Source organism: Rhineura floridana, chromosome 1 (genome assembly GCF_030035675.1).
Source record: "Rhineura floridana isolate rRhiFlo1 chromosome 1, rRhiFlo1.hap2, whole genome shotgun sequence".
Lineage (NCBI taxonomy): Eukaryota > Metazoa > Chordata > Lepidosauria > Squamata > Rhineuridae > Rhineura > Rhineura floridana.
Window position 1 is genome coordinate 254,231,584 of NC_084480.1, and position 14,426 is coordinate 254,246,009.

Sequence of the window (14,426 nt, forward strand, 5' to 3'; positions counted from 1 at the left end):
GGCTGCAGTGCAAGAGAAGCCCCGCGTAGAAATAATTTGCTTTAAATGTGGGAAAATTGGACATAAGGCTAATTCCTGTTCTGAAACCTTGCTTAAGTCCAATCCTGCTGGAAGGAAGAATCCAAAGGTTGCTCCAGTTGCGCGTGTAAGAGACTTAGCATCCCCTGGAGCGGAACCCCCTGAACTTTCTTCTTGGTCGTCAGCCGAGGAGAATGAAGGAGCGGAATCAGATTTTGTATTTTCTGCCCCAAATTCACAAGACCGTCCTGAGACTCCTCGTGGACCAGTTGTTAAAGCCCTGTCGGTGAGTGTTGCACAAAATATACCCGGGGGCAAAGAGGGAGAAGAAAAGGATGGTTTGCTGCCAGGGAGGGACTGTCCAGAACCTCTTTCATCGGAATGTAAGGAATGGGTTCAAACGCAGTTTTCAGAACCCATATATGTTAATTGTGTTCAGGTCATGGGACGGGTAGATTCGGGTGCTGAGCTCTCCAGTGTTGCTGAACACCTGGTGAAGCCAGAGCAATATGTCCCTGACTTACAAGTGACTGTCACGGCGTATGGACCCAGGGCAGTGCAAGCCCGTGTAGCTGAACTGGTGCTTTCGTACAAGAATTGGACTGGGCGCCATAGAGTTCTAGTTCATTCAACCAATAGTTTGTGGGACGTTTTGATAGGAACAGACCTGCTTTTCCTGCACCATAAAGAGACTGAACGTAGGGCAGAGAGGGATGCTCTTGCTAAGTCTCAAGTTTTGTTAGACACCTTGAAATGTAGTGGGAGAGAAGCCAAGGCTTCAAAGGAATGGGCTGTGCGCTTGCTTGAGCCACAGGAAAAAAGTTCGCCTTTGCAGCCCAGAGGAGGGGGGCTGATGGAATGCAAAGTGCCGCCTGTTGGCTCTCAAGGAACTAAGTCAGCTCTAATAAAGAAGGGAAGCCTCCAAAGTTGTAAAAGCAAAACGGAAGCTAACTTGGCTGTTTTATTACAAGCTGAGGAATCTGAGTCTCTTAATGGACATTTAATTATGGCTTGTACCAAGGCGTGTGAATTTGCAGAGGATTCTTTGCATTTGGTTACAGAGAGCCAACAAGCAGGGGGGATAGCTGAAATTACCCTACCCGAAGGCTTGACTCAGGAGCAACGAAATCAATTAGTCCAAATTCTGATGGACTTTAAACCTATGTTTTCCAGTAAGCCTGGAAGAACTGACTTGGCTATTCATTCTATTAACACCGGGAATCATCCCCCTATGCAAGCTTCTCCATATCGAGTTACCGGGCGGAATGCAGAGGTGGTAGAGAGGGAAATCCAAGCTATGTTGGAAATGGGAGTTATTGAACCCTCTACCAGTCCCTGGTCCTCCCCTATTGTGCTAGTGGCTAAACGGGAAGCTAATGAAGTGCGTTTCTGTGTGGATTACAGGAAGCTGAACCAGATTTCCCAAGTGGATCCGTATCCTTTGCCTAGGATGGACCATTTAATAGAAAGGCTGGGAGCAGCAAAATACATCACTACACTGGATTTAACCAAGGGATATTGGCAAGTGCCTCTAGATGGGGACACTGCTGTGAAATCTGCTTTTGTCACGCATATGGGTTTGTTCCAGTTCAAGGTTCTCCCATTCGGACTTCGGAATGCTCCAGCAACGTTCATGAGGCTTATTAATTCTGTGATTAATGGCCTAGGCGAATTTTCTTGTGCGTATCTGGACGATCTGGCCATTTTTAGCCCTGACTGGAAGTCGCATTTGAATCACTTGAGAATTGTTTTACAGAGACTGCATGCCGCTGGGCTAACCATCAAAGCGCAGAAATGTCAATTTGGGTTGGGGGAAGTTGTGTATCTGGGCCACAGGGTGGGGCAGGATTGTGTCAAACCCCTGGAGGCTAAGATCGAAGCGATTCACAATTGGCCTGTCCCTAGGACCAAGAAACAGGTTCAGTCTTTTTTGGGGTTAGCCGGCTATTACAGAAAATTTGCCCCACATTTTAGCAGTGTTGCTACCCCCCTAACTGAACTGTGCAAAAAGACTATGCCAATGCGTGTTATTTGGACCGATAAATGTCAAAGTGCTTTTGATGCTTTAAAGACTATGTTAGTAAACTATCCTGTTTTGAAAGCTCCTGATTTTTCAAGCCCTTTTGTAGTTCAGACGGATGCCTCTAACTTTGGGCTTGGAGCTGCCTTGCTCCAGGAAGATGCTGCTGGAGAATTGCACCCTATTGCACACATTAGTAAGAAATTGCTTCCAAGAGAGCGCAATTTGGCTACCATTGAAAAGGAGTGTCTTGCTTTGGTTTGGGCTCTTGATAAGTTACGCCCGTACCTATGGGGACGTCATTTTCAATTGCAGACAGACCATTCTCCTTTGTGTTGGTTGAACAGGATGAAAAACTCCAACCAAAAATTGTTACGTTGGAGTCTGGCCCTTCAAGATTTTGATTTTACAATCCAGTTCATAAAGGGGCGTGATAATATAGTAGCTGATGCTCTATCTCGCCTATCTGTTCCAGTTGATTGATATTTGATTCATGCCTATTTCACTGACTGATTTCCCGGCTCTGATGACCTCTGGACTGTTTTTAGACCTTGTTTTACTCTTTTACGCTTTTAACATGTTTTATGGACTTTTTAAAGATTTTATGGCTTATGACCTTTTTTGAACCCGGACCAGCTTTTGGATTACCCCATTTTTTATTTTTATTTCTTTATTTTCTTTTTATATATAATAAAGTCTTCTTTCCTTGGGTGTTTCAGGGGTCCCTTAATTTTTTTTCTTATTGTTACTTTGTAACTTTGTTGAATTTTATGAATATATCTAGAAGGCATAAGTCAAGAAGTAGCTCACTTTTGCTTAAAATGTATTAACTTGTTTTTTTTTCTCTTCTTTTTTTTTTATGTTGTATTTAGTGTAATGTGATGGAATTTTTTGATTGTTCCCCTATCCCTGGTTGCTGTGGCGATGACGCAGAACTATCCAGAGTTCTGACATCATCTTCCCAAAAAGGGGCGTGTCATGAACCTGTAATGGTCATGAGTTATTAAAAATCTAATAACAATACTTTGGCTCCAGCAAGGGACTCTGGGAGATGGTTAGAGTTAGAAAAGACAAGCCTTTGCCAATTTGTAAAGTTAAGTTTCATTTTCCAGCTGAAGACGGTTAGAAGAAGCCTTAACAAGCTGCACCTGTTTATCTTTGCTGATTAGCAAGTGCCTGGCACCCAAGGTCATCCTTGGCCTATACAGTTGGAAAACACAGTTGGGAGGGGGGCCTGAAGGCGCGAAAATGTGAGAAACATCGAGAAGAAAGTTACATCAGCCAATTCCTGATTGGTCAATTAATCTTGGACCATTAGGATCCTTTTCCCTTAAGTATAGGGCTAGAGACCCATAGCCTTTGTTCTCTGTTCTCTGCCTATGCTGACTGGCACCAGAGTTCCAAACCTTTTTGCCTTATGGTTCCAGGGGTTGCTTATGGGAAGGCAACCTATGTCTGGTTCCATTGCTTTATGTTGAACATCCATCTCTCTTAGGAGAGGTGCCACGCAACCAACTACCTCGTATGTAAGTAGTTAGGTGAGTTAGTTTGTTATTTTCTTGTTGTGTGTATGAATTCTCTTGTAAGAACCTAAATCCCTGTTGGGTGAATGGTCTTAAAGGATTACTTGCTGCTATATGATATGTGCACTTATATTTTTTAATAAAGCTACTTCTATTTAACCTGGTGTGTTCATTTGGGAGAAGGAGTGGTTCTGAATTCAGTGCTTCGACCATTCTCAAGTCACTCACTACCAAAGAGGGTTAAGAAGTTAAAAGCTTGGATTCTAAGTGTTAAACCAGAGGTGCCTGGCAAGGAGTGTAACTGTGTCTCTTGCCTTTTAGGACCTTGGTTTTATATATCTTCTGGGCTCAGAGATCCCCTGGCTCTGAGTGGACCAGTATACAGGGGTGGTGGCAGCCTACCTTCTACCTTGCAGGGTTGTTGTGAGCGTACACAGCCTTGGCAAGGGTGAAGTAATAGCTTTTTGGTTCCAGTCTCATTTCCCTAAGGGTGGGGGTCTGAGCCTGATGCATGAACCCAGTACCTGAGGGTCTGGCGGGCATGACACTGACAGGATCTTTAACCTCACCAAACGAAAACCACCTATGTGTCACTTGCAGTGAATAGCTGTCTTGGGTGGCTTCCGCCACTGGGCAAAGGCCACCAGGGATATTCATTAGTAAAAACACAAGTTTGCACTGCCATCCCCTGTCAACACTGGAAGGTTTACATGACCGAACAAGAGAAGTTCCAGACTGCTTTTTAACAAAACTAGCAAAATGACTGCAATCTAGCTGTGGATTTCCTGCTGTGAGCAGGGGGTTGGACTCGATGGCCTACAAGGCCCCTTCCAACTCTATGATTCTATGACAGGTTTTGAGGTGTGAAGAAGATATTATGAAATATGGACAAATGGCAATGGGATTTGATCAAAAGCCTGCCAAGAGGCAGATGCTAAGGGGAAAGTAAGGACAATATTACAAATAAGAATGATAAATTATGATAGATAATAGTTGGCAAATAATACGTTATTAAATATGTCCTCTCCTATCACGGCTTGAAGCTTGGGTTTGTTAAATTGTAATGAAGTTATTATATAATCACTACAGGACATGATGGCACATGGCACATGATGGCCGTGGGAGAAGTCTTGTCCATCTTTGCTCCCAGCCACATTAGCATATGGCAAACTGGTTCTGTGTTCAATCTTCTGATAGCACACACTAGATTTGGTCTTCGCAACACCAAAAGCTGAATCCTGCTCATGGAGGTATTTATATACAATGACTGCTTGTCATGAGCTGAAATAGTTCAGTGCTACTTACAGCTGCCACGTGCTAAAATGGCCAGTGCAACCTTACAGTGTAATGCTTACACACTGATGACAAATTGCTCTTTCCATCAGAATCTGCAAAAAGGCACTTCCAGAAAAGTTGGCAATATATACATCTGTTTAAAGGACAATTAATGAATCAACTAGTCACAGTAGCAGTTGACAGAGCAGGGTGGGGCAGTGTTGCTTACCTGGATTACCAACACAGAGACCACTGCCAGTAACCAAGAGGGGGAGGTGGCAGGGAAGTTGGCTCCGTGTGGGCAGTGGCAGGAGTATCAATTGCCTCCAATGTTGCACCTGCACCGACCTCCCTACCACCTCATCCCCTTCCTTCATCCTCTGTTACCAGCAGTGACCACCATGTTGGGAAGAAGGGGCAGCACCAAAGGGGGAGGGGACAAGGGGGGCAAGTGCCCCCCAAACAAAGAGCTCACCCCTCACCTAGTATAATTCATCCACTTAGAAATATGCTTTGCCTTTCTGTGCCCCCCATGATTTTTTCCTGGTGTTTCCCTCCCCCCAAATTTTTTACTGGTGCCCTTGCTGTGGGAAGCCAGGTGAGCCCCACAGCCCCACCCCACTGGCCACTATTGGATTTGTGATCTACAGTAAAAGCCTGATACACTCTTGAAATCGGGGTGGGGAACCTAGGGCTATCCAGGGCTATCCAGATGTTGCTGGGCTGTAACTCTCATCACCCTTAGCCATTAGCCATGCTGGCTGCGGCTGATAGGACCTGGAGTCCAATAACATCCGGAGGGCCACATGTTTCCTCTGAGACACCAGATTACCAGGTCACCCCATAGGGATACAGCAAAAGGGTTCTATAAGCAGCCAAGGGACATCCATGGATGTGTACAGACTTGGCAAGTTACTCTTTCATAGCCGTTGTCGCTCAGCAATAGAAAGGCAAAGCATCACGTAAGGGACATAACGGACAAAATGCACTTTTTCGCTGCTGCAGCTGCTGCAGTGCTACCGCTGCTGCTGTTCCTGGAGGTGGTCTTAGCTCGCTGAGGCAGTGACTGAGCATGCAGGAAGATAAGGCAGGCAGGCTTGGTTGGTTGCCGGCGTGACAGAACTCTTCTGCCTCCACTGGCAGCCCCACACAGGCGCCTGACACGCTCCGCCTCTGGGCTGGGCTCTAGCCATTGGCCCCGTTCCCTGTTCCTTTTCGCTTTCGCGGCTTGCTGGGCGTCAGGACCGCCCATCACCAGAGCAGCCCGGCTTGCCCGCCCGGCTTGATTCACGTGGCTCTCGGGGTGGAGCGGCAGCCGAAACGGAGACGGAGGAGGGTGGGGAAAACAAAACGCAGCTGTCAAAGGAGGAGAGCGGCGCGCTAGGCGGCGGCCCAGCCCGGTAGAAGCAGGTGAGTGACGCGCAGTTGCTGAAGAAGAAGGCGCTTCTCTCAGCTCTCCTCAGCCGGCGCCCCAGAAGTTGCCCGAGAGGAGCAGCCCGTCGGTAGCTAGCCGGCGGTCGCCAGGTTGGGTTCTGGTACCCGCTCGGTGCGGGGAAACGGGACTCCTTTCCAAGGCTGCTTTGGCGAGGGAGGATTTGGGGCTGCCACGCTGGCAGGAGCGGCGTGCGATGCTGTGAGGGGCTCTCCACAGACCGGGGAAAGGCACTGAGGCGCACGCCTTGTGGGGGTTGGGGGCATTCTCCGGCTAAAGTGAAGCGCGGAAGGAAGGAAGGAAGGAAGGATAGTTGTTGTTTTTGGTCTGGTTGAGGAGGGAGGGAGGGACTCCTTGTTAAGCGCTGTGAGGTTGGCAAGAGGCAGCTGAGGTACAAAGAAGCCCTGTTTGTCGGGAAAAGAAGCGCTGCCAGCCCCAGGAGGAGCTTCTTAAAAAAAAAAAGCTGTCATGGCTGGAAATGGACCTGCAGAGCTTTCTTTTCCTTGGGTTGCCAACTTGAGGTGGTTAATTGTTGTTGTTATTATTCAGGACAGTAGGCAGAGCTGGGGATGGAGCTCTGTAAAGTTTTGACGGGCCAGGGAAGAGCCTGGCAGGTTTGGGTGGTGTATGAGGGGATGGTGGACCAATGGATTGGCTTGTGGAGTCCATAGGGAAAGAAATGCCACGGCTCAAAATACCCAGTTTATTCAACTATGGCTGTGCTCCTAAGCCTACTGACCTGGGAGTAAACCCCATTGAATTCAATGAGATTTCTGAGCAGACATAGTTAGGAATGCAGCCTAAATGGCTGGTATCAAACCAGTGTAAAAACACTTGGTAGTTTTGGCAGCAGCCCTACCTGTTTCCTCAGAAGTTGCTTTGTGGGCTGGATTATTTGGTATAGGCATTGACGTTGAAGCATTAACCCTAGTTATTGGGGGTTTTCTTTGTTTTAACATAGAGAACTTATTTTCAAACTTTTTGAACTCAAGGCTCCATCTAAATTTGGCTGACATTCTGAACCCCACCACTACTCCCCCTCCCCCACAATCCCATCCAACTTTCTGGCAAGCAAGCACACTAGACCCTACTTACAGCTGTATGTATGCAGCCCTTTGCTGTGTGTGCAAAGGTCTCTTGACAAGGCACTAATCCAATCCTGTCTTCAGAAACTAAATAAGAGCATATCAGGGCCAAACTATACACATGACATTATTTGTGTGTTTAAACCAGTAAGCTTAACCTGGTCACATTTATTGTGAGGAGAAAAACAACTGCTACAGCCCAATCTGGACTGTGCTGCAGATCCAGATCATTGCCCCATGCAGATTTTCTGCCAAAACCCACTCCTCCCAAACAAACACCATTGGGGACAATCAGCAGACAGGTAGGTGGCTATTTTCAGCAGAAACCAGTGGAGGGTCCTGATCCAGATCAGGAGCACATTCGGGTTTTGGGGCCCATGACTGCTTTTTCTGCAAAATAAAAGCTCCCAATATAAGTATGCTTGTTTTAACTTTGGCACTCAAACTCCCTCCTAAAATTGGGGAAGGAGATAGAAAGGCATTCTTTGTGGCATTCCTGTTTAGCATTTTGATGCCTGCCAGCAGTGATTAGTGCCCAGTGGGAATGGTAGGGTGGAAGGCAGGGAGCCCAACAGCAGGTTGGAGCTGGTGCCAATGACAAATGGTGCCAATACATTCTAGTTTGGCCCCATCCTCCACCCTGTTGAGTGCTACAATGGCAACACTGAGACTAAGGAGGAGAACAGGCAATGTCATCCTTGGACTGGTTGTAAGAAAGAAAGCAGGCCACAGGGCAGACTGAGGGCAGTGGAACACTGCCCCATTTGCCCGAATGGACCAGCCACCACTGTCTGCAATGCTAGATCATTGCTCCTAGGAGGAATGTGTTCCTGATTCTGACTGTTGCAGGATTCTCTCCTCCCTGGAACTTCAGTGTGCATGCACACTTACACACAGGTATCTTGCACATCCACCCAAAAGTCTGAAAACCACTGCCATAAAGAAAGTGGTACAGCCTAAACCATCTAGATGTAGGCTACGTGACTTCTTTCTGTGGATGGGCAAAGGAAGTCATGCACACATGAATAACCCTGGCAAGCAGTGAACTTGGTGTGTATGTATGGAGGAGGGTATTTAATTTCATTGGGCATAGGGATTTACTTGTTAGTTGTCTATTTTAAGACATGCTCATCTTGAAGAACAGCTACATTCGTCATTCATGTCTAAAAGGTTAGGTATAGCACAGTGGGGAGGAGAACCTGGCTGGGAGTCTAGAGTCTGTGAGTTCAAATCTCCGCTTGTGTCTCCTGGGTGTCAAGGGCCAGCTAAAGATCACCCCCTCAGTGAATGGCTCAGGGGTTACATGCCCTGCTGCCTGTGCAGCCATGGGCAAGCTGCGTAGTCCCAAGGAGCCCAGTTGCCCCCCAGCTGGCAGTTGCGGACAAGGAAGGGGCTGGCCTATGCAGCTGTGGCAGGACTAGCCTCAGAGGGAGGCAATGGTAAACCCCCTCTGAATACCACTTACCATGAAAACCCTATTCATAGGGTAGGCATAAGTTGGGATCGACTTGAAGGCAGTCTATTTCCATTTCATGATTTGGAGGCAGGAAGGATTAAGTTTCTCACTCCACTTTAAAAAAAAACTTGGACCAATCTATTCAGAGATCTCCTTAACAAAACAAAACCAGTACATATTATGCCCTGGATATCATACACATGAGTAGAACAGCAACAAAAATAGTTCTTCCTATGCTAGCTATTCACTTTTTTCCAGCTTTGCATAGTTAAGCTAGCTAGAGCCAAGCATTGTGTATGGAGAGTCCAGTTGCTGGATATGGAAATAATATTTTTTTGGCTGCTTTGAGTTACAACCAATCCCAGGATTATTCTAGCTTAAAATAATAAAAGGTTGCTGATTTATTCATGCTAAATGCTTTTGTTAGGTCTGGTTGTTGAGCTAGAGAGCAAGTGTGTGTTTAATAAAAGATTCAGTAGATAAAATGCACAGCTGTTTGAACTGAACATTAACTGGTGTGACCTCAGCAGCTAGTTAACATCCAAAATTCCCTTGTGCCCTGAAATACTCCAGTATATGTGTTGTCTCCAGATGATCTCAGAGGCTGTAGGTATATAGAGTAAGATTTTCCAGGAAATCTTCTGCCTGCTCAGTTGTGTGCTACCAATGGCATTGTTAGATGAAAGTTGTCACTGAAAGACAATTTCAAAGTCTGGGTTCTACCAGCAAGGCACACAATAGTGATTTTTTTTGTGCAAGGCGTACCCCCAGTTATACTATTCAGTAGAGCCCCACTCATACAGTGGGTTATTTTCCAGACCCCTGCCAAAAAGCGAAACCCGCTGAAAAGCAGAACTCCATCAATAAAATGGTGCCTGACGCCTGAAAAATGCCGTAAAAGTGGAACAAGCGCCGTATGAGTGGGGCCTTACTCTAATTGAAAGCTGCCGTATTAGCGGAACACAGAAAAGCGGAACACAGAAAAGCGGGGCCCTACTGTATTCAAATTTGTATTCAATGTATTAAATGAAAACATTGTTTCTAAAAAGATAAAATTCAGGGTAAGTTTTCAATGGTTTATGGTTTTGCACAACTTGGAAACTACTTTCTTTCCTATGTTTCCTTGTACCAGAATCTTAGCTAGAGTGCTTCTTCACTGGAATTTATTTATTAGCCCCTAGTAAGATTAGCATTGTAGCCCAGTGTCTCTCTGTTGATATTCTGCATTATATTCAGCTCTTGTCAGGCCCAGGATGCGACTCAGGAACCAGACCAGAGGTTGTAGTTAATTCGTGTTTTATTAGAGTAATGTCCAACAAAGACTGCGCTTTCTCATGAAGCAATACAGGGATACAGGTCCTGCGACATTGGGAGAAAGTTGACAGAGCAAGGGGCTGCTTCCCGCCTGTTCTTTAAGAAGGGGCTAAACGGGCGCGCAACCTTTCGCTCCTCCTTAACTCCCCCTCAGGTACTGCCCGCCTTCCCCCCCTTCTCTCCTGTCTTTTCAACCGTCTGCGTGTGCGTGGTGAGGGGGGAGGCATCACCTCCTCCTCTTCTGAAGTGTCCAATTCCACTATGGGTGATAAAGAAGAAGCTGAGGGTAAACCATCTCTCCGCCTTTCTGCTGTGATCAGCCCTCCCTCTTGCTCTGAGCTGCGGAGAAGGGAGGGCCTGGGAATGTCTGGGGGGGATTCTAAAACTTCAAGGCTCTCAGGCTCCCCGTTGCTAGGCGACCCTATCTCTGGCATGTCCTCTGTTTCGGCTTCGCTCCACAGAGGGTAAGTTCCTCCCTCCTCCCTCTGCCAGCCATTTGAATCCTCTTCTGACAACCCCCCAGGAGCCCAGCTCATCCTCCCGACACCATCCCCCTTCTCAAGCTGTGCCCCCCTCCCACTGTCTGGCTTGGGGCGGTGAGGAAAACGTTGATGGAAAAGTTTTACTAACTCTGGAGCATGCACATCATCTGCATTTTCCCATGATCTGTCAGCCACTCCATAGCCCTTCCAGTGAATCAAATACTGCAGCTTGTGGCATCTGATCCTGGAATCCAAGATTTCCTCAACTTCAAACTCAAGCTGCTTATTTATCAGGAGTGGGGCCTAGGAGGCTCCTCCGGCCGCAGCTCACTGGGAGGGGCAGCTTTCGTCAAGAGGGATCGATGAAACACAGGATGTATTTTAAACGTGTCAGGTAGCTTCAGCCGGTACGCCACGGGATTAATTTGAGTTTCTATTTCAAAAGGACCCACCCTTTTGTCTTGTAATTTTCTACATTTGCCCGGCATCTGGAGGAAACGGGTGGACAGCCATACCTGGTCTCCTGGTTGAAGGGGGGGGGCTCCTTCCTGTGCAGGTCAGCAACTCGCTTGTACTCTGTTTTGGCTTCGTTTAACTGCTGTTTCAGTGTTTGTTGCGCCACTTGCAATTCTTTTAGGAAGTCCTCAGCTGCCGGTACCAGCATTCCTTCTGAGCTGCTTGGAAAGACTTTAGGATGGAATCCATAATTCGCGAAGAATGGGGTTTGTTGAGTGCTGGAGTGTAGAGAATTGTTGTAGGCGAACTCTGCAAAATGCAAATATGATACCCAGTCAGTCTGTTGATAGGACACATAACTTCTTAAATATCTTTCCAAAACGGCGTTCAAGCGTTCCGTTTGCCCATCTGTCTGGGGGTGATGGGCGGAGGAGAGTTTTAATTCCGTCTGCAACTGTTTCCACATTGCTCTCCAAAATTTGGCTGTGAACTGAGTTCCTCGGTCTGAGACTACACTGTTTGGCAACCCATGCAGTCGGTAGACTTCTTTGATGAATAACTTGGCCGTTTCCTTAGCCTCTAAGGCCCCTGCACAAGGGAGGAAATGCGCCATTTTGGTGAGTAGATCTACCACGACTAAAACGGCTGTCATTCCTTGGGATTTGGGTAGATCAGTTATAAAATCCATGGAGAGATCCTTCCAGGGTTCATGTGGGACAGGTAGCGGTTGTAACAGTCCTGCTGGTTTTCCTGTTTGTGTTTTTGTCCGCAGACAAACAGAGCAGGACTTTACATAGCTTTCAATATCCCTACGCATTTTAGGCCACCAGAAGTCCTTGGCCACGTTCTGAATGGTCTTGTAAATCCCAAAGTGTCCCGCTGTGATGGAATCATGGCACTGGCGTAGGATTCTGAGCCTTAATTCTCCTTCTGGCACATATCTGGCTGTTTTGAACCATAATAGTCCATTCCTCCAGTGAAAGGTTACTTCTGAGTCTTGACTTTGTCCCGTCTCCTGCCCATATTTTAGTACGTCTGCATCTTTTTGTTGTGCCTTTTTGAGTTCCTCTTCCCATGAAGACTGGCATGATCCCAACATTAATTTCTCTGGCGGGATCACGTACTGAGGCTGGTCCTCGGATTCACTTTCTTTGTACTGTGGCTGTCTGGATAAGGCATCAGCTCTCTGGTTTTTGGCTTGGGCTTGGTAAGTGATCTTGAAGTTAAACCTGGTGAAGAACTGGGACCATCTTATTTGTCTCTGGTTCAGCTTTCTGGCAGTTTGGAGGCTTTCCAGGTTCTTGTGGTCGGAGCGCACTTCGATCTGATGAGGGGCCCCCTCTAGGTATTGTCTCCAGTTTTCAAAAGAGTCCTTGATGGCCAGCAGCTCCTTCTCCCAAACTGTGTAATTCTTCTCTGCAGGCTTTAACTTCCGAGAGAAGTACGCGCAGGGGTGCAGCTCCTTTCCTTCTTGGTCTAATTGCAGAAGGACCCCCCCGATAGCAAAATCTGAAGCATCTGCTTCCACGATGAAAGGGCGGGTCGCGTCAGCAAAGTGCAGAATGGGCTCGGAAGCGAACCTTCTCTTCAGCTCCTCAAAGGCCTGGGTGGCATTCTCTGTCCATTGAAACTTCTTCTTTCCCCTTAAACAGTCAGTCAGAGGAGCTGTCAATTTGGAAAACCCTGGAATGAACTTTCTGTAATAATTGGCAAACCCCAAAAACCGTTGTACATCCTTTTTGGTGACAGGTTGGCCCCAGTCCAATATACAGCTTACTTTCCCTGGGTCCATCTCCACGCCTTCCGCTGAGATTCGATATCCAAGGAAGTCTAGAGACTTGAGGTCAAATCCACATTTCTCTAATTTAGCATACAGGTGATTTTCTCTCAGTCTCTCCAACACCGTCTTCACATGCTGGTCGTGGTCTTCCTGGTTCTTTGAGAACACCAGGATATCATCTAAGTAACAGATTACATATGTGTCCAACAAGTCTCTAAACACGTCGTTCATGAATTTTTGAAAAATTCCTGGACTTCCACAAAGTCCGAACGGCATGACCAGGTATTCATACTGTCCGTAAGCGGTCAAGAACCCTGTTTTCCATTCATCTCCCTGCTTCATCCTGTTCAGATTGTATGCTCCTCTCAAATCCAACTTCGTGAAGATTTTTGCAGAGCGCAGTCGGTCCAACAACTCTGAGATCAGGGGCAGCGGGTAGCTGTTGGGGATGGTGATCTGGTTCAATGCACGATAGTCATTACAGGGTCTGAGTTCCCCCCCCTTCTTTTTCACAAACAATAGTGGCGCTCCAGCAGGGGATTGTGAGGCGCGTATGAATCCTCGTCTCAGGTTTTTATCCAGGAATTCCTTCAGGGCCTCCCTCTCAATCTCTGTGAGAGAGTAGATTCTCCCTGATGGAATGCTGGCTCCTGGCACTAGATCAATCGCACAGTCGTAAGGGCGGTGGGGGGGTAAAGTCTCTGCCTCCTTTTCATCAAACACATCTTTGAATTCTTCATACTTTGGCGGCAGGGTCACTTGCTCGATCTCTTGCACCGCCCCCGCTAAGGTGTTCTTGATTCCTTCAGGTTGACAGTTCTCCTGGCAATACTGTGAGGTGAACCACACCACCGCCTCCTTCCAACTTATTGTGGGTTCATGCTTTGCTAGCCAGGGCATTCCCAGAATCACCTCAAAGTTCGAGAGATCTGACACGTATAGCGAAATGAACTCTTCATGCCCGGGGATTTGAAGTTTCACTTCCTCCGTGGCTTGTGTCACCCCTCCTGACTTCAGGGGTCTCCCATCGATAGTCTCCACAGCTAGGGGAGCGTTCAGTTTCCACCGGGAAATTCCATGACGCTTGACTAACTTTACATCAATAAAATTTGTGGAGGCTCCACTGTCAATTAAGGCAGTGGAATTAAACACCACTCCTCTGGAAGTTGTAATCCGAATAGGCAAGACCAACACCCCCTTTGAGGGAGGTTGGATCATTGGGGGGCCTTTATACAACACTGCCCCCAGTCCACCGGCCTGCACGTGGACTGGGTGTTCTAGTTTCCCGACGGCTCAGCTTTCCCCCCTTTTAGTCCACAGTCTCTGGCCACGTGGCCCGGCTTTGAACAATAAAAGCATAAACGTTCTCGGCGGCGTCTTTCCTTTTTTTCTTCCAACAGTCTTGGCCTAGCCCCTCCCTGTCCCTCAGCTGCATTACCTGCCATTCCTGCAGAGGGAAGGGTCTTGCTGCGAGATGCCGAGGCTGAGTATCTCGGGACCTCCTGCTTCCTTTCCAGGCGCCTTCCTTCCATCCGGTGATCTATCTGTAGGCATAGCCGGATGAGCCCTGGTAGGTCAGCAGGGG

At 47.3% G+C, this 14,426-nt stretch overlaps 1 protein-coding gene across 3 annotated transcripts in view; it reads left to right on the forward strand.

Moving 5' to 3' along the window:
- The first annotated feature begins 5,982 nt into the window (after positions 1-5,982).
- MAPRE2 (microtubule associated protein RP/EB family member 2) overlaps positions 5,983-14,426 on the forward strand; it is a 156,835-nt gene continuing 148,391 nt past the window's right edge. Inside the window, exon 1 of one of the 3 annotated variants that reach the window (XM_061598315.1) lies at positions 5,983-6,246. The gene's annotated coding sequence lies outside the window, so the exon portion shown is untranslated. Of the gene's footprint in view, positions 6,247-6,270; positions 6,361-14,426 lie in introns of those variants that run through there. The other 2 variants (XM_061598288.1, XM_061598306.1) reach the window with 2 other exon arrangements.